The 21,613-nt window shown below is 33.4% G+C and overlaps 1 long non-coding RNA gene across 1 annotated transcript in view; it reads left to right on the forward strand.

The window, feature by feature from the left end:
- LOC105859038 (uncharacterized) overlaps nucleotides 1-21,613 on the forward strand; it is a 219,957-nt gene that overhangs the window by 68,703 nt on the left and 129,641 nt on the right. The window contains exon 2 of the long non-coding RNA XR_012913694.1: nucleotides 6,181-6,294. This is a non-coding gene — a long non-coding RNA (uncharacterized LOC105859038). The remainder of the gene's footprint in view (nucleotides 1-6,180; nucleotides 6,295-21,613) is intronic.

Below are 21,613 nucleotides of genomic sequence, written 5' to 3' on the forward strand. Positions count from 1 at the left end.
TTTTTTGTTGTTATTATAAACAAAAGTACAAAAATCCCTAATCCAAGTAGGTAAGAAAAAACCCACCACATAAATTAGAGGTAGATCTTGACTTTAGTACAATTCTCGTTTAAACAACATACATTAAGCCTAATTACAGAAATGTAGGCAGAATTCAAACTTACATAAATTAAATTCAAACATTTGTATATTTACTAATATAAGACAATTCTGAACTATTATTACATGGTAGCCTGCCAGCTAGCAAATAATTCAAGCAAAGTTTTTACTTCTTTGTAATTATTCAATTATTTGTGTTGCTTCTTGCTGTAACTTCCAACATGTTCTTCCCCAAACCCTGTAGAGGTTCCTTGGATGCCAGTATTGAAGGAAGGGCAGGGGTCTGACAGGGAGGAATCTGAATCCAGTCTGCTTCTACCAGGGCAGCTCCAGATTATTTTTGCTTTGTTGGTTTCCAGAAATATTTCTTTTGTCTATCCCTGAAAAAAACAATTTCGAAAACCATAATTTTATTTCACTATACCTTTAAATATATTAGGTATATTTATACCAAGGATTATGTCTGAAAGTAAAGTCATATTCTAGATATTTCATAATCTATATTTAACTCTTAGGAATAGGACCTTTTATAAAAATGAAACTGTGATCCCCCCCCTTTTAAAAACAGCATTACTAAGATACAATTCACATACCATACAATTTACCAATGTAAAATATACAATTTAGCCTCCTCCAATCCGAGCGACTCAGAAGGCTGAGACAGAAGGATTGCTTAAGGCCAGGAATTCTAGACCAGCCTGGGAAACATAGCAAGACCTCACCTCTAAAAAGATAAAAAATATTTAAAAAATTAGCCAAGTGGTTATAGTGGGATGCATCTGTAGCTCAGCTACTCAGGAGGCTGAAGAGGGGAGGATTGCTTGAGTCCAGGAGTTTGTGGCTGCAGTGAACTATGACTGTACCACTGCACTCCAGCCTGGGTGACAGAGTGAGACCCTGTCTCTTACAAAATGTACAATTCACTGGTTTTTATTATTTTTACATAGTTTTGCAAAAACCATCAGCACAGTTTTAGAACATTTTTATGACCCCAGAAAAAAATTCCATACCCAATAGTAGTCTCTCCCCATTTCCTTTCAACCCTCCTAACCCTAGGCAACCTCTAATTTACTTTCTGTCTTTATGAATTTGTATATGCTGGAAATTTCATATAAGTGGAATTATGTAGTTATGTGTTCTTTCGTGACTGGCTTCTTTCACTTTGCATAATATTTTTGAGGTTCATTCATGTTGTAGCATGAATCAATGTTTCATTCATTTTTATTGCTGAGTAATATTTCATTGTGTGGCTACACCACATTTTATTTTTGTGATTCCATTTTGCACATTCAACTTACATTCAAATTTTTAGAAAAACATTATGTATAAGTATAAAAGACTACCTATAAGCCATGTAAAATTTTCATTTAATTCTGTTATAATTACTATGTATAAGGTGATGTGCTAGCATCGTAAGATAGATCAAAAGAAGGGAAAATGATATCTAGCTTAAGAATACTGTTTTATGATTTACTAAGCCTCTCGTCATGTTTTCTAATATTCTCACTACAGTAGTCTGTGGATAGGCATTATTGTTGTTAATCCTAAAGAATTAGAACTTGATGCAAGTTATTTAACCTTTCTTAGACTCAGTTTACTTATTTGAGAAACAGAATAATAGGAAAGTATAAGAGAAATAATATGTATGAAGTGTTTAAATAGGGCCTAGAACATAGTTATTAAATATTTCTCAATAAATATTCTATAGGTCAGAAAACTAATTTATTACCTTCCAAGACCACGCTGTTTAACACATAGCCACCGGTCACATTTTAGATACTCAGCGGCCATTTATTGTTAGAGGCTATTGTATTGGACAGCACAGATAGAGGACGTTTTCGTCATTGTGGAAGTTCTGTTTGCTAGTGCTTTGTGTTGTACATGACTGCCACACATGAAAGAAAATTTTAGGGGAGTGATTTAGACTTATCATGTATGTTCAGAGTGAGTTGGTGTCTCTTCTTTCTGTGATGATGGGGGGAGAGGATGGGTAAAATCATACCTAATGATACAATGCACACCATTTGGTGATAGACACACTTATAACTTTGACTCAAACTGTACAAAAGCATTCATGTAGCCAAAACATTTGTACCCTTACAACGTTCTGAAATTTTTAAAAATTCTGTGTATAATTCATAGGTAGGGAAACGTTACCATTATAACACAGAAATCATGGTGATTCCAGTGTGTGATTTTCCATAACATGCGAATGTTTTGTACGAAGTAACAGTGACTTCAAATGCTTTTTGTGCTATGCTGCCTAGCCCATTGAAATTAACTGCATCTTGAACACTGCCTGAGAGTCTCCAACCAGCCCTGCCTGGTGAGGAGCTAGCAGCTGGGAAAAAGGGTGTCGTGGTTTAGATCCTCCCAAACAGACCCTTAGATAAGGATTTGAGTGCAAGTCATTTATTTGGGAGGTGATCCTAAGAAACGTCAGTAGAGGAATGGGGAAACAAGAAAAGAACAGATAAGTAGTAATCAATAAAAGATACAATATTAAATTAAGGACCTCTGTGTATAAGTTCTGGGCAACAGTTGAAAACACATCCTAAGATTTACTCTACTCAAGGGTAGGGAGAGTTTCACACTGACTTTTATTGGTCATTGGTTGAGAACTCAACAGCTTTTACTATTTTTGTTTTGTTTTCAAGTTCTCCTACCCTTCTAACCTGCTATGTATACAAGGGTAAGAGTAGCTTTGGAGAAAGCCCTCTAATTCTTCTAATCCCTGAACTGCAAGTAAAAAGAGGAAGGCAACTGTGTGGGAAGTAAAGGGGAATAAAATCTACCTTTGTAGGCTGCAAGAGGGAATGAAATCTGCTACTGTCAACTGTAAGACTAGTCTCCAAGGCCAAGAGGACTAGGAGAAGGGGAGCTGGCTTCATCTCTAAGTCTATGAGCTCCTTTGTTCAGAGTAATTATCTAACCATATTTGTCTGAGCAGCCTTATTTTGCAAAAACTGAGGTGCTTCAGAACTGTGGCTGAAACATCAAGACTTATGTAGTTATGCTGCTTAGATGAAAGCCGTGACTGCCTAGTTCTGGCAGACATGCCTGTATTATGCAGCTGTTAATAAAGTTCTTTTTTGTAGAATGTAAATTTTTAAAATTGATATGTAATATTTGTACATATTTTGGGGTACATATGATATTTTGATACCTGTATACAACGTGTAATAATCAAATCAGGGCAATTGGGATATCTATCACCTCATACATTTATCTTTTGTATTGAGAACATTGTAATTCTCTTCTAGCTATTTTGAAACATATAATAAATTATCATTAACTATCATTTCCCTACTGTACCATTGAATACTAGAAGTTATTTCTTCTATTTAAGTGTGTTTTTGTACTTCTTAACTTCTCTTCATCCCTTTTTCCCCTTCCCTGCCCAGCCTCTGGGTAACCAGTGTTCTTCTCCTTTCCTCCAGGAGATCCATTTTTTCACCTCCCACATATGAGTGAGAACATGAGATATTTGTCTTTCTGTGCCTGGCTTATTTCATTTAACATAATGACTTCCAGTTCCAAGCATGCTGCTGCAAGTGACAGGATTTCATTCTTTTTTATAGCTAAATAATATCCTATTGTTTGTGTATGCCACATTTTCTTTATTTATCTGTTGGTGGACACTTAGATTGATTCCATATTTTGGCTACTGTTAATGGTGCTGGAGTAAACACGAGAGTTTAGATACCTCTTCAATATGCTGATTTCCTTTTTTTTATTTTTGGGTATATACCCAGCAGTGAGATTGCTGGGTCCCATGGTAGTTTTATTTTTATTTTTTGAGAAACCTCCATACTCCATTTTGAGAAACCAGCCATATTCCATAATGGCTGTACAATTTAACATTCCCACTAACAGTGTATGTGTTCCCCTTTTTCCACATTCTTGCTAGCATTTGTTTTTCTTTTTTTTTCTTTTTGATAATAGCCATTCTAACTAGAATAAGATGATATATCACTGTGGTATTGGTTTACCTTTTCCTAATGATTAGTGATGTTGAGCATTTTTTCATATACATGCTGACCATTTGTCTTTTGAGAAATGTCTATTCAGGTTTTTTGCCCATATTTTAATCAGATTGGGTTTTTTGTTTTTTGTTTTGTTTTGTTTTTATTATTTTTTTATTTTATTTTTTTTATTTCGGTCAGATTGGGTGTTTTTTTTTTAGAGTTTGAGTTCCTGAGTATTAATCCCTTGTCAGATAGATAGTTTGCAGATATTTTCTCCCATTCTATATGTTGCCTTTTCACTTTTTTTTATTGTTTCCTTTGCTGTGCAGAAGCTTTTTAGCTTAATGTAATCCCATTTATCTAGTTTTGCTTTTTTAAACTGCTTCCCACTCCCCTTTCTTCTGTGAAATCTCTCTAGCCAAATTGCCTTGCCTTTGAAGTCTTACTCAAATGATTTTTGCCCAGACCAATATCTTGTCACATGTTTCCAATGTTTTCTATTAGTAGTTCCATAGTTTTAGGTTTTGTATTTAAGTCTTTAATCTATTTTGAGTTGATTTTTTTTCATGGTGAAAATGGGGGTCTAGTTTTATTCTTCTGCATATGGATATCCACTTTTCTTATTTCTTAGCACCATTTATTAAAGAGACCTTCCTTTCCCCAGTGTATGTTCTTGGTGCCTTTGTTGAAAATGAGTTTATTGTAGGTGCATGGAATTATTTCTAGGTTCTCTATTCTGATCCATTGTTCTGTGTGTCTGTTTTTATATCAATACCATACTGTTTTGGTTACTACACCTTTGTAGCATAATTTGAAATCAGATAGTGTGAAGCCTCCAGCTTTGTTCCTTTTGCTCAAGATTTCTTTGGCATTTGGGGTCTTGTGTGTTAACATACAAATTTTAAGATTGTTTTTTCTATTTCTGTGAAGAATGTCATTGGTATTTTGATGGGTTGATGGGAATTGCATTGAATATGTAGATCACTTTGGGTAGTGTAGATATTTTAAAAATATTAATCCTTCTAATCCATAAGCATGGGATATCTTTCTACTTTTTGTGCCTTATTTAATTTCTTTCATCAGTGTTTTATATTTTTCTTTGTAGAGATCTTTCACTTCTTTGGTGGAATTTATTTCTAGGTATTTTAATTTTTATAGCTATTGTAAATGAGATTGCTTTCTTTTTTTTTTTTTTTTTTTTTTTGAGACAAGGTCTCACTTTGTTGCCCAGGCTAAAGTGAGTGCCGTGGCGTCAGCCTAGCTCACAGCAACCTCAAACTCCTAGGCTCAAGCGATCCTCCTGCCTCAGCCTCCCAAGTAGCTGGGACTACAGGCATGCACCACCATGCCCGGCTAATTTTTTGTATATATATTTTTAGTTGGTCAATTAATTTCTTTCTATTTTTAGTAGAGACGGGGTCTTGCTCAGGCTGGTTTCGAACTCCCAACCTTGAGCAATCCACCCGCCTCGGCCTCCCAGAGTGCTAGGATTACAGGCGTGCGCCACGGTGCCCGGCAAGATTGCTTTCTTGATTTCTTTTTCAAATTGATCGCTGTTAGAATACAGAATGCTACTGATGATTTTTGTGTGTTGATTTTGTATACTGCAACTTTGCTTACTTTTTTTTTTTTTTTATAATTTCTAAGAGTTTCTTGGTGGAGTCTTTAAGTTTCTCTATATATAAGATTATGTCATCTGCAACAAGGATAATTTGACTTCTTCCTTTCTGATTTGGATGCCTTGTATTTCTTTCTCTTGCTTTGGCTAGGACTTTCAGTACTATGTTGAAATGAAAATGGGCATCCTTGTCTTGTTCCAAAAAAGATTTTAAAATGGGTCATCCCTGCATGAACTGTTGAAAACATCTCTAAGATAAGTAAGCAAAGAAACACACCATGGAATAAAACACAGTTATAGGCAGCTAGCTGTTCTCCAGCAATTTGTTTAACCCTTCCTTAGAGTAAATTTAAGTTAGTGCCAGGCCAGAGACTAAATTGCCCAGCCTCCCTTGCATGTAATATGGCTGTTAATTACAGTGGAATATATGCAGAGTGATCTGATAGAACTTCTGAGCAAGGTGACTAAAAAACAATTATGTCTTTTCTTCTCCAGCTCCCACCCTCACACCCCTTTCCACCCCTTTGCTGCCTGAAGCCCTGGACTATAGCAGAACTTGGTCTCCTGAAATGGCCATGGAAATCTGCCTGCTGAACATTGGACTATCATGTGAGTGCAAACTAAAGTTTCATTCTATTAAGCCACTGAGATTTCAGGATTTAGTTATTGCAGTAGCTAGCATCTCCTCAATAACCAGTCTGTTGCCATTTGATTGTATCCATAAGATGGAATATATACATGTATGTGTCTATATGTACAGAATGCGACTGATATGGAAAAATATCCAGAATATATGAAGTTAGGAGGGGAGGCGAAGCAAAGTAAAGAACAATGTATATTGTTTGTTACCTTTTGTAGGAAGAGTGAAGAAATAAGAATTTACATTTATATTTCCTTGTATTTTATAAAGAAATTAGAAAGATAAATAAGCAACTAATATTAATAAAATGGTTACTTATAAGGGATGAGTTGACAGGAAATATGGTAGAAATGACAGGAGTGGAAGTAAGATTTTTCTGTTATATTTTAATGTACCATTGATTGTTTAGAAACTTTTTTATTGTAGATATTATATAAAAGAAGAAAGAATAAATAATTAACATTCATACCCATTACCTACCTTCAACAATTATCAACCCATGATACATCTTATTTCATCTATAACCCCACACCCATACCCTTTTACTAGATTAAAGTCAATCTCAGACATCATATTATTTCATCTGTAAATATCCATAAATATTTCAGTATATATCTCTAACATATAAGGACTATTTTAAAAAAAATCATTATCACACTAAAAATACTGTAATTTTTTATGTCTAATGCAAATTTAAAGAATATTTTTTTAAAAATTTAAAGATACAGACAATATGTAAACAAAAAAAAATAAAAATAAAAATTTAAAGAATATCTGGTTAGACTGTATTTTTTTGAACATTACCTTATATTTCAGCTGCCCTATTTGTTTCTCTACTAACAAAGTATAAGTTTATTTTGAGGGTTTATAGTATAATTTATTGAAAATTTTCATTTTGAAATAATTTTAATCTCAGAGAAAAGACACAAGAATATTACAAAGAATTTCTATATTCTATATATTCTTTACCAGATACCAAATTGTTAACATTTGCTGTATTTGCTTTTATCATCCCCCATCTCTCTGTGTCTCCCTCTCTCTCTCTCTCTCTCTCTCTCTCTCTATATATATATATATATATATATATATGATGTCATGTATTTAATTATGTATAAACGGTATGGTTTTCTGAACCATTTGACAGTAAGTTGCAGATAGAATGCCTGTTTACCCCAAAATATGTTTGTATTTCCTAAGAATATTCTGATACATAAGTGCAGGGGAAATTAACATAATACAATACAAATCTGATGTATATTATACCTAGTTTCCCTTCTGTTTATTTGCTTTTATAGCAAATAAAATAAATACATTTTCTCTGGATCATGGTCCAATCCATGATCACATTTTGCATTTATTGTCACATCTCTTTGTTTCCTTTGTTTTTCATCACTTTGACATTTTTTAAAGCAATGCAGGCTAGATATTTTTAAAGATATCGCTGAATTCAGGTTTGTCTGATGTTTCCTCATGATTGGATTTAGGTTATGAATTTTTGGTGAGAATACTACAAAAGTGATGTTGTGTCTTTCTCAGTGTGTCACATTAGTAGGCATATAATGTCTTTTTGTTCTATTAATGTTGATGTTAAATGATCATTTAGTTTAGGTGCCATCTGATAGGTTTGTCCATTGTGAAGTTACCTTTTTTCCCTTGTAATTAATAAAAATTTTATGGGGAGATAAATTTGAGTTGATGGAAGTATCCCATTCCTCATCAAGCTTTTGCCCATGAATTATAATGTAGGTTGATGATTCTTGCCTAACTCTGTTTTTACTCTGATAATTGCCAAATGGTGATTTTCCTACACTAATATTTCTTCTACATTAATTAATTGTTGTTCTGTTATAAGGAACAACTTTTTGTTCTCTCCTATTTTAAAGAAAAAGTGTCAGTATGAACTCAAGGTTTTCACATTATTTCAGTGCATATCTTCTCCCAAATTCAGCCAGTAGGAACCTCTTCAAGCTGACTTCTGTATTTCTCCAAATGTCCTCATCATTTTTTGATCACTTTTCTGCTTTCCGGTATAAGATGTTCCAGGCTCATCTTATATATTACTTGCCTCAGTCTTTCAATAAGCCATTTATCCAAAGAGTACTGGTTTCTTTTAATACTTGAAATTGTGATCCGTATGCTAGATAAGCTTATCGTTACCAGTTTTCAGTTCTTACTGGCCTAGTGTTTAGTTTTAAATGAAGTAAATGTATTATCTCTTAAAAACTTACAATTTGAAAAATTTAGACCTGAAATTACAAATAGATTATAAAGCCAAGTAAAAATACCATTCAGGAAGAAAATGTAATATAGTGTTTAAGGATGTAGGCTTTGGAGTCGAATAGTTCTGGGTTCAAATTTACCATCACTAATTAATAATTTTATGATTCTTTTTTATTTACTTGTCAATTTGGGATGAATGTATATACCTCATTGGGTTGTTGTGAGGATTTAATTAGATTTAAACCTAGTGACTTATCAAGTACACTTAAATGTAGCTATTGCTTTATGAATAACTATGTTTATACTTAGTACAATATTGAACATTATATTCAGGAAGTACTTGTTGAGTTGAATTATAACTATCTTAACTATGAGAGACATTTCTAGACTTATTAGTAGTTGAATATTTCTGAGTATTCCATAAAACCATAAAAAAAAATATAGAATCAACTCATAGACATGGGGACACAAAACAAATTGGAATTGCTGTTCAGCTCCAAGTTGTTCTGGGTTGATAGAAACTTGAGTTGGCAACACCTAGATCAGAGTTGTTAGATAAAGATGGAAATAATTTTTGAAAACCATTTAGTCTAGGTTAAACTTATATCTGCCTTATTACTAAATTTCTGCAGGTCTACTATTATAATATTTTATACTTTGACACTTCAGGAATAAAGGATGAAGGTGAAAAGCAGAGAGAATAGCAGAAAATGGATTTGACATAATAATGGAAATCATGTAGTTTAGCATAGGGAGAAATAAAAAGGAGAATATTATTATAAATTAGATTTTCAGCTGGTTCATACTTGTCATACAATATAGAAGTGTTCATTTAGGCTCTTATCAAGTTCAGGAAAATGGCAAGTTGGCTGTTTTTGCAGCTGTATCTGTTGTAGTTTCTTATTCCCCCCAAATTATGAACCATTTTATATTCAAAATATAGAAGTGGCTACTGATGGAACTACTATTACTAACAGTAGTATTCACTCCTATCCTGCCAAATCAGCAATATGTTGAATGTTTGGATGGAAAAAAGTGAGGCAAGCCAGTGCAACTGTGATGGTGGTTAATTACTTATACTATAATAAAGAACTGGGCTGGAGAAGGACCATTTCTTTCAATATAACTCTCTACAGAGTTTCATAACCTTTGCCCAAGTTTATTTGAACCAGCAAAAAGAAGTAACCCTAATTTATAAAATGATTGCCAACATGAATCAAATATTTTTCCTGCTGCTCTTTAGATGGATTACCTTGAAGGAATGTATGTTCTTGAGGTGGGTTGGGAGAGAGAGTATGTGTGTATTTTAGAAATACTGTAGGAATATAGTAAACATAAATAAAAATTATGATAGATAGCTGAAAGGTTGCATTCTACAGACATGTAGGCAAAACTACAATAGGGAAAATGAGGAACTGAGGTAGCTATCATATGAGATCTGTGTAATAATTACGTAATGGGATTTCATATATATTCTGATAATTTTTTTAAATTAAAAAGGAAATAAGCTAAGGTTTTTTTTTATTCCATACTAACTTGTATTTGGCCTTCTTTTCTGAGTAGCATATTGAGGATTAATGAGTTTTTGTTTGTATAGTACCTTTAGGTTCCCAGTTAAACTATACTATGAAATAGTTATGTTATTGCAAAAAAGCATTGCAGTGTGGCACAAAATTGTGGCAATTTGTGCAGCTGTCTTCAAAAGACAATGCAGAGTGTTGTGGCTTTGTCACTGCTCTAGGCTTTTTAGTGATTGCTAATGAATATTTCAACCTGGACCTATAAAAAACATAAACTAAATTGCATTAATTCTCCATTCAGAAAGATTTGTTAATGGAATGTTTGTTTTCAATTTTCATTGCTTGTCACGATCTAAGGGTAACTCTAAAATTATTCCTTAAAATCTGAAACAAGGGTTGCAATGTAGACCTTTATCTTTTGTTACTCTTGACATTATCACTTGATAATATCACCCACTGTAATAGTTTTAGTTATGATACATATATGGCAACTTAAAGCACACCTCAATACCATCATTTTCTACTGCTCTAATACTGAAACACTTAGGATGTAAATAGACCATGCCCTTTTATTTCTTTATGCCATTTGCTTTACCAGGAACACCTGACTCTCAGGAGTTCCACTGTTCTACTCCAAGTCTTATTTACTTAATTAACTTTTGCTCATATTTCAGGATAACTTACATACCACCTCTACTAGAAAGTTTTCACTGACTACCTGCCACCATCATGGGCTTTCTCCTATCCCAACTATAGCTGAGGAGGTGCCCTAACTTTGTATATCTGTAGTGCTTTGCAATTCCTGGTTTTCTGAATCTAATCCATTTTTTAAAGTATACAGAATAATAAATTTTTGGATAATAAGAGCCTATATTACATCATTTGAAATGGGAAAAAAATACAACTTATGTAACAGTCCACCAAGAGTATATGAAAAACATAAAGCCTTTAAAGACTAAATTCTTTTTAACCCATAATGAACTCATTAATGGGCACATTTATATGCAGTATGAAATTATAAATGTATAGTATCAGATTTGAATTTCACTATCCTATATTGCAAAGAAGATGTATTAGAATGTAAATGAACATGAAGTAATACATTAAATAGGAATAATTTAAAGTACATTGGGAATGGTGGAGTAAGGACCTCTGAAAATCTGCTCCTCCACTAAAGGAAGAACTCTAGCAAAAATTGACAAAATCTAATAGATGCAGAAAAAGCATTTGATAAAGTCCAACACACCTTTATGATAAAAACTCTTAACATAGGCATAGACAGTTTATACCTTAAGCTTATCAAATCCATTTATGACAGACCCACGGCTAATATCATCCTAAATGGGGAAAAATAGAAATCATTTCCTTTTCGATCCAGAACTAGACAAGAATGCCCACTGTCTCCTCTTCGATTCAACATAGTACTCGAAGTCCTAGCTATAGTAATCAGACAAGAGAGGGGTATGAAGGGCATCTAAATGGGGGCAGATAAGATCAAACTCTCGCTCTTCGCTGATGATATGATATTATACCTAGAAAACCCCATGGATTCATCCAAGAGACTCCTAGATTTAATAAATAAATTTGGTAAAATTTCAGGTTATAAAATCAATATACACAAATCAGAAGCATTCATATATGCCAAGAACTGTCAAGCAGAAACTCAAATCAAAAACGCAATACCCTTTACTATAGCCCCAAGGAAAATTAAATATCTAGGAGTATACTTAACAAAAGATTTATACAAGGAAAACTATGAAACACTAAAAAAAGAAATTGCAGATGATTTGAACAGATGGAAAAAATCTACCTTGTTCATGGATTGATAGAATCAATATCGTTAAAATGTCAATATTACCTAAAGTTATCTACAAAATTAATGCAATCCCCATCAAAATATCACCAGCATTCTTTACAGATCTAGAAAAAATAATTGTGCACTTTGTATGGAACCAGAAGAAACCTCATATAGCCAAAGCAATCTTAAGTAAGAAGAACAAACTGGGAGGTATCAGTCTTCCTGACTTCAAGCTTTACTAAAAGCAATAATAGTTAAATCAGCCTGGTACTGGCACAAGAACAGAAGCATCGATATCTGGAATAGATCTGGGATACCAGAGATAAAACCATCAGTATACAGCAACCTAATATTTGATAAAGCTGACAAAAATATACATTGGAGAAAAGAATCCCTCTTCAATAAATGGTGCTGGGAAAACTAGTTAGTTTCATGCAGAAGATTGAAACAGGATTTCTACCTCTCACCTCTGACAAAAATTCACTCAAGATAGATAACAGACTTGAACCTAAGGCACAAAACCTTAAGAATCCTAGAAGAAGATGATGAGAAAACCCTATTAGACATTGGTCTAGGCAAAGAATTTTTGAGGAAGAGCCCCAAGGCAATCACTGCTGCATCAAAAATAAACAAATGGGATCTCATCAAATTAAAAAGTTTCTGCACAGCTAAGGAAATCATCATTAGAGTAACTAGACAACCCACAGAGTGGGAGAAAATATTTGCTATCTATACTTTTGATAAAGGTCTAATAACAAGAATCTATCTAGAACTTAAAAGAATAAACAAGAAAAAATCAAACAATCCAATCAAGAAATGGGCAACGGAAATGAACAGAAACTTCTCCAAAGAAGACAGGATAATAGCCTGCAAACGCATAAAAAAATGCTCAACATCTCTAATCATCAGAGAAATGCAAATCAAAACCACAATGAGATACGATCTAACACCAGTGAGAATGGCTTGTATCAAGAATCCCAAAACAACAAATGCTGGCGAGGATGTGGAGAGACAGAAACACTCCTACACTGCTGGTGGGACTACAAATTAGTGCAACCTCTGTGGTAAAGAATTTGGAGATACCTCAAACAGCTAGATATAGAAATACCATTCGACCCAGCGATAGCATTGTTGGGCATCTACCTAAAAGAGCATAAGACATTTTACTATAAAGACATCTGCACCCGAATGTTTATGGCAGCACAATTTACTATTGCAAGATCATGGAAACAACCCAAGTGTCTGTCAATTCATGAGTGGATAATTAAAATTTGGTATATGCTCACAGTGGAATACTACTCAATTCTAAGAAATGACAGTGAGCTAGCACTGTTTATGCTATCCTGGATTAAGCTTAAGCCCGTTATCCAAAGTGAGGTGACACAAGATCAAGAAAATGGGTGCCACATCTACTCACCATCAAATTGGTATTGACTGATTAAAACTATGGTGCTCAAATGGTGATAGTGCTCACCAGGGTTTGGGGGAGGGGGAGATATACATCTTAGGGTTGTGGTGAGCATTAGGGGGAGGGGAGGGAATACCTCTAACCCTTCGTAGGGAAAGGCAGATATATACAATGTAACCCAAAGGTCAAAAAAAGAAAAAAAACTTTTATCAATGGTAGGCAGATGGGAGGTGGGAGGAGGGGAAAGATATATACTTACAAAATAGGTGCCATGCACACCACCTGGGGGTAGGACATGCTTGATGTTTTGGTAAGGCGGGGGGCAGGGGGAGGAATGGCAGGGGCAATATATGTAACCCTAACCATATTTGTACCCCCATAATATGATAAAATAAAAGAAAAAAAATTGGCAAAATCTACTCTTTGAGGCCTTTGGAATTTAAACAAAGGCTAGCAACAATCTGAGAAACACTTATTCAGGAAAAAATTGGTGTCACTGCCTTGGGCAGCTGTGATAATTAAAGCAATGTTTCTAATTGTTTTCAATAAATGCCCAGCAATAGAGCTTTCCTCACTGAGTAAGTTCTGAGTCAGGTCAAAATAGACATGTCCTGTTAACAGGATTTTTCTAGGGAGGTGCCAGGTTGTCAAATAGTGTCATTGCTGTGGAGGGATGAGTCTTTTTGGAAAGCTGGGTGACAGTGAGACCCTGTCTGTTAAAAAAAAAAAAGGAGTGATACATGCTACAATATGGATGAATCTTAAAAGCTTTATGTTAAGTGAAAGAAGCTAGTCACAAAAGGCCACATATTATATGTTTCCATTTATATGCAATGTCAAAAATAGGCAAAACAATAAATATTTTGAGTTTTTTCCTCCTGTGATTCATGTTGTCCCCATCAGGCTCACTACCAATTCCTCCTAGTTGAGAAAATCCTCCTTTTTTCGTAGCATATATTTTTTGGGAATATGTGCTCATAATTATTTGAATTTTATTTAAATCATTTAGATAGGAACTCACTTTATTACATACCTTCAAATGTATTTGTGAGTGAATAAATTAATTTTTCTTGACTCTGGTTTCAGATATAAAGTCAGGCTGACAAATATTTGGCTGACATCTAACCATTCCTTTTTCCTAATCAGTCTACCACTCTGCTGGTAAGCACAGATGGCCTAAAAATCCATTTTGACACAGAGTTCTGAGCAGTCACTTATGGTCATTCAGAGTTGGCCCACCCACACAGTGAGACCTGTTTGTCACTCCTGATAGAAAAGTAGGTGACAGCGTAGTGAATATAGGTGATGTTATAAAATGTTTCATTATCTTTATCTTATTATGTTTCTTTGAGGGGAAAGTCAGTAAAGGATAATCTATGTCTATTACAGTGATCACAAATGAGGTCTTAAATTTTCTAAAATTGAAAACTTTTATATAATGATAGTAGTTGTAGATGGTTGGATTTCCATAATACAGCCCTTCAATCTGAAAAATCTTTTTTTTCTCCAAAATTTAAGTCATCATTATCAGAAAATGGAAAGAATCTCTTAACTTCTATGGCTTAGGGGCTAAAATGGTACCATCTCCCTTCTTTTGTAATAATTTTTTTCTTAATGCATTCAGCTCTCATGGGTAAGAAATGACTCAGTGTTAATTATTATATTTATTTCATTTGTATCTTTGGTAAGTGGAATAATGGCAATCAGAATTGATTTTTTGAATGGCTAACAAAGGTCAGAAGTGAAGACTTCCTATTTATTTAGCTGTCATATATTTTACTGATACAAAGGAAAACTGGAAAGATTTCTTTTAGTGCAGTACAGTGTGAAAGTTCATAAGGTTAGAAATAATTTTCATCCTGACTTAAAACTCATAGGTAATTTTTAAAAAAGATTTAATTACAGTTGTCATTTCTGTGATTTCTACTGAGAAAACAATAGGGAGAATACCCCACTAAATGTTCTTCCTCATTCTTGTATAATGATTATATTCTAGAAACAATGACCTTGTCAGGTGACACTTTAATGGGAAGGTCAGAGATCATCTGATTTTTAATGTGTTTAAATTCATGCATAATAATTTTGCCTTTTTAAAAAATTTAACATTTTGACTAAATGAATCCTTTGACTTTTAGTAATACTCTAATGCTGGCTTAGGTGAGTAATATTTGCCCTTAGTATAATATATTGATTGAAAAACAAAAAAATCCTTTTGAGAAGCTTTGCTATTTGGGGAAACTTTAAATTTATTGGATCATGCAATTTTTGTGTATGTGTTAAAATATATTTTAAACATACAGAAAAAATGGAGACTGATGTAAGTGCTACCCATATGGCTATTATATATGTCCTGCTTGCTATGGAATTTTTTAATAATAATAATGATACCTTGTAGATATAATTCATGTCTTAACAAATCCCATTACCTTTCTTCTTAGAAGTAAGCTGTACCTTGAAGTTCGTGTTTTTTATTCCTAAAGATATTGTTACATTATTATTAAATATTTATGTATCTAAAATGATATATGTTGTTTTTGTAGCAAGTTTTTGAGCTATAAATGGTATCACACTATGTATGTCACTTTTTGGTTTGTTTTTTTCTCAACATTCTATTTTTGAGACTCATTTTCATCAATATATTTTGTCTGATATTTCATTTTAAAAATATGCCTCAGTTTATCTATTCATTTCTTCATAAACATTTGGGTAGTTTTCATTTTTTCAAGTATTAAAACCAACACTACAACTAACATTGTTGTGCCTGTCTCCTTGTGCTCATATTTAAGATTTTTGCCCCATTATGTACCTAAGAGTGGATCTGCTAGGTATATATGTATATTTAACCTTATTAGATGTTGCCAAATTGTTCTTCAAAACTGTTGTAGCAATTTACATCCTCATCCTCAGCCATTTTTAAACACTTTATTGAAATATAATTTACATGTCATAAATATATGCATCACCTATATACAGCATCCAACCCAGTGGGTTTTAGTATATTTACAGAGTTCTACAACTATTACCGAAATCTAGTTTTAGAACACTGTCATGTTATCACTCCCCAAATAAACCTTATACCTCTTGGTATTCATTCCCCATTGTTCCCTCTTGCATTTTCTTGTGCTCCCCAGCCCTGTGTCACAACCAATCTATCTTCTCTCTATAGATTACCCTACAATGAACATCCGTATATATGGTATCTTGCAATATATGATTTGTGGTCTTTTGTAACTGACTGCTTTCTCTTACCATAACATTTTTGAGATTCATCTATATTGTAGCATATATCAGTATTTCATTCTTTTTTTTTCTTCTGTCAGATAATATTACTACTTTTCATTTATCCATTTATCATTAGGTGGACATTTGTGTTATTTTCACTTTTTTACTATTGTGAATAATGCTGCCATGAACATTGATGTATAAATTTTTGTGTGGGTAATATGTTTGCATTTCTCTCAAGTATTCCTGCAAGTAGAACTGTTTGACTGAGTCATATAACTCTATATTTAACATTTTGAGGAACTGCCAGAAGTGGCTACACCATCTTACATTCCCACCAGCAATGTCTGAGGGTTCCAATTTCTCCACATCCTCACTAATACTTGTTATTGTATCTTTTTTATTATATATCCTAGTAAATATCAAGTGGTATCTCATTGTAGTTTTGGTTTACATCTCCTTAATGACTAATGACTAGTGAGCATCTTTTCATATACTTGTTGGCATTTCTACCTTTGGTTTTTAGAAATTTCTATTCAAATCCTCTATCCACTTTTTAAATTGTATTTTTAGTCTTTTTATTATTGAGTTATATGTGTCCTTTATACATTTGGAACACAAGTTCCTTATCAGATGTATTATTTGCAGATACTTTTTTCATTTCTATCAGTTATATTTTCAGTTTCTGGATTGTGTCCTTTGAAGTATAAAAGCTTTTGATTTTGATTAAGTCCAATTTTATCAAACCTTTTTTTTTATTGCTTTTGGCATTATATCTAAGAAATCATTGCCCAAGCCAAGGTCAAGAATATTTGCTCCTATATTTTCTTCTAAGAGTTTTATAGTTCTAGCTCCTATGTTTAGGTCTTTGATCTATTTTTACTTAATTTTGTTTATGGTATGAGGTAGAGGACCACTTCATTTTTTTGCATGTGCATATCCCTTTACTACGTTGAATTATCTTGGCATCCTTGTTGAAAATCAATAGACCAGAAATATGAGTGTATTTCTGGTATCTTAATTCTGTTTTATTTATCTGTATCTATCATTATGTTAGCCACACCATTTTGATTACCATATCTTTGCAGTAAGTTTTGAAATTGAGAAGCATATATCCTACAACTTTACTCATGTTTTCCAAGATTTTTCTGGTTATTCTGAGTCCCTTGTATTTCTATATGAATTTTAGCATTAGTGTGTCAGTTTCTGCAAAAAGTTACCTGGAATTTTGATTGGGATTCTTATAAACTTGTAGATCACAATTTGTAGAGTATTGCCATCTTAACAATATTAAGTCTTCCAGTCCCTTGGAAGACCATTGGATGTCTTTCCATTTATTTAGGTCTTTTAAAATTCTTTTCAACAATGTTCTATAGGTTTTAGTGTGCAAGTCTGTCCTTCTCTTGTTACATTTATTCCTGAGTATTTTATCCTTATTGATGCTATTGTGAATACAATTATTTACTTTATTTTATTTTTAAACTGTAGTCTATACACTGGTGGTGTATAGAGATACAATTAATTTTTATATTTTGGTCTCATATTCTGTAACCTTGTTGAACTCATTTTTTCAGATCTAATAGCTTTTTCTTTTATTCCTTAGGGTTTTATATATTTGCAAAGATAATTCTTCCCTGCATCTAATTTTTTAAATTTTTTATCTGCCTCTTTCTTTATAATTCTTTATTGCCTTTTGCCAGAAATTATTTCTTCATTTATGCCTTCAAACATTCTAAACATACTTCTCTTAAAGTCATTGTCAAACTGTTTCAATAAAACTAATTTTATCTGGAGTGAGTTCATTTTTTGACTGTTGATTTGTTGATTCTGTTGGATACCTTTGTTAGGATTAGATTTCTGTGAATTTTTGTTTGCAGGCCTATTTTGAGTGGGAGGTTTTATGAGTGTTTTGTACTTTTTATTTGACTTTGCTCATTCCTTCTTGTTATGATTTTTCAATTACCTGCATCTGGCTCCCCAAGGCTCCTGTCCAGAAATAGGTCTTATAATGACAGTTCAGCCCAGAGTGTTATTAGGAGTTCTACAGGTTCAGCTGCTGAACTGTCTTTCAGATGAGGGCTTTAGCATCAACCCATGTATACTCTCTATTCCCCATTTCTATGAAAACTGTTTAGTCCTTCTTATCATACTGGATCCTAATCCCTGGCTACCACCATTTCCCTCCAAAGTCCAGGACACCTGTAGCCTCAGCCCCATACACTGTTTTGCATTTCTCTTTTCATTCTGGTCCATGGAGGTATGTATCTTATTTGCGAGCCTATTTATGTCATTTGTTTTCAGTTATCCATTTTTATATTTTACCTCCCATGTTTTAACCATAGGACACATGCCAAATTTTATATCAAATTGTGAAGTCACTATACCTTCATTTCTGAAAACCCAATAATATTTATTCTTTAGGTTAATTTTAAATTATCAACAAGGTGAAACTATTGCATTTGTTCTTCCATATAGAATGTTATTTTGTTATTATAAAACAAGTCATATAAGGCATGGTGGCTCACACCTGTAATCCTAGTACTTCAGGAGGCTGAGGTGTGACGATCTCTTGAGGCCAGGAGTTTGAGACCAGCCTGAGCAGCACAGTGAGATCCCATCTTTACAAAAAGTGAAAAAAATTTAGCCAGATGTGGTGGCACACACCTCTAATCCCAGCTACTCAGGAAGCTGAGATGGGAAGGTCACTTGAGCCCGGCAGTTTGAAATTGCAGTGAGCTATGATGATGCCACTGTGCTCTAGTCTGGCAATAGAGAGAGACTCTGTCTCAGAAAACAACCCTGAGACATATAAAACAAATATTATATTTTCATTCTCCAATAGGTCCACCCCAGGAAAATCCTTTCTGTAATAACTAACAATTAAATATTTATTCGCTATTTGTCAAGTGCTATGGTATACCTATATTACCTTATTTAATCACAACAATGATTCAAAGTTGATTTTATTGTTTAGTGGAAAAAGAAACTGAATTTTAGACTGTTCAAGGACTTGTCAGTAGTCAACAGAACCAATATTCAAATCCAGGTATGTCTGATTTGAAAGCCTGGGCTATAAATCTTTTTTTTATGCTTTTCTATTTTAATTGTTGAAAAGTTTACCTTCTTTTCTCTTCTCCTTTTTGATGAATTAGTAAAATTTTAATGATATTTTGCTATAGAAAAATAAGAAACTTGAGATGATAACAGTAGATGATTGCAGCATTAGGTCAAAGCTTCTGTTATTGTTTACTGTGTATAGGATTTCAGAATATGTTTGAGGGATGTGGTGAGATCTTTCATGATAAATTCATCATTTTTGTTATTGTTAAAGCTTTTGGAGTAGTGATGAGAGATTATTTTTTTCCATCCTTCCATTTTCATTACTTTAATATATAAGTTGACTTATATAGAGGTATACTTATGATTATGTGGCTTTGGAAACTTTTTATAGGATTAACAATTATAATTTTAAATCTAAAGGGAAGCATTATTTTTGCCAAATTTTATTTCAGACTCTTTATGGTGTATGGTGACACTACAAGAAATAAGAGAAATAACAATGCCAATTACAGAAGGACAAAAGAGAGTTGGCATTAATGAAACTGAATGGTATCTTTGGAAGTTTTTAGCAAGGTTTCTATATTAGGAATCTATAGATGGAGAATTAAACTTAAATCTCGTGTCCTGCCAGCATTTATTAACTAACTGAAATATGCAAATATTTCCTTTATGGAGACTGATATTCCAGTAAGAAAAAAAAAGAAGCTACAGAAGTTTTCAGCCTGTACTGGACAATTGAACTTAAGGGTAAAGAGTAGTAATGACTTGGTATGAGTAGTGCTAGAAAGGAATTTGTAAGAAATCAAAAATTAAGAGAGCAGGCATCAGAATTAAGTGACTAAGAAGGACATGTGTATGCCAATGCTCTACTAGGCTGATTATGAGAGCTTTAGTGCTTGCTAGTTTGGAGTAGTATATTGGAGGTACATGATTTTAGTTAAATTTTTATTGATGAAATAAGTAAGAGAGAGTAGAATAATTCTTAATGGGTTGAAACTATCTACTGAAATGAATCTCCTCCATGTCTTCTTCTAATTGTAGGAGATGGTTTATTGGAAATCTCAACTTTGAGCTACTCAGATTCTGTATCCCATCCCTCTAGGGCCAGCTCAGCCCTTCATCTTGTCAAAGCAGATAAAACAGAACAGCTTGCAATTTTCTATAAAGGGGTCCTTGGGATGAAGCATTTTAATGTCCATAAAGAGTAGACAAGACCTTCATTTTTAAAGACTCCCATGGAACATTTCGAACACCATGGATTTGTCTTGGTGCCCTTTGCCAAAATTAATAGATTTAGGCTGTGGAGTTGGAGGAAAGCTAAGCATTCAGGGCTACTTATCATCCAATAACATTTTACTGTATTTATCTTATTTTAACCCACATGCCCTAAAACTGACAATGCATTGGATAAATAATACTTACATAGGAAAGGCTACTAATTTTAGGCCTATGTCAGTAAAACATAGGAGGAATGCAGAATTACAATAATATTATTTTAGAAATTAAAAATCAGTTACAATAATGTAAAGAATAGATCAAATTGATCTAATTTGACCATTTTTTTCAGGTTTTTCCTCTGCTTATCACTCTTAGATTGAACTGCATTTCTGGTTTCAAATAGCAATTCCAACCAGGAGCCCTGATGAAGAAATGGCACAGAGGGACTAGAGTATACTAAAATACAAAGTATGTTGTTTTGAATTCTTCTCATGCTCTGAGAACAGGAGTATCTTATACTTTGATAGAATGGTGCAATTTTATATTTTCCATCTGACTGCTTTAAAAGGTTCATTGTCTTTTAATTAAACTACAGGGGGGGAAGAGTGGAGATTAAAAGATGTAGTACTATAAAGGGGATGGCTTTTAGCTACATGAGTGAAGACACCACAATAAAGCAAGATGGAGTGCAGCAACAAGTTTTGTGCCTTGAAGCCTCTTCTTGTCTGACTGTGGTAGTAATTTGGAGTTAATTTGTGCAGCTTCTCAATAAAAGACTTTGTGTTTTATATTCTTTGATTCTTCCTAGCATCTCTTCCCAGCTGTTCTTTTATCTTCCCTTT

Source organism: Microcebus murinus, chromosome 20, assembly GCF_040939455.1.
Source record: "Microcebus murinus isolate Inina chromosome 20, M.murinus_Inina_mat1.0, whole genome shotgun sequence".
Taxonomy (NCBI): Eukaryota; Metazoa; Chordata; class Mammalia; order Primates; family Cheirogaleidae; genus Microcebus; species Microcebus murinus.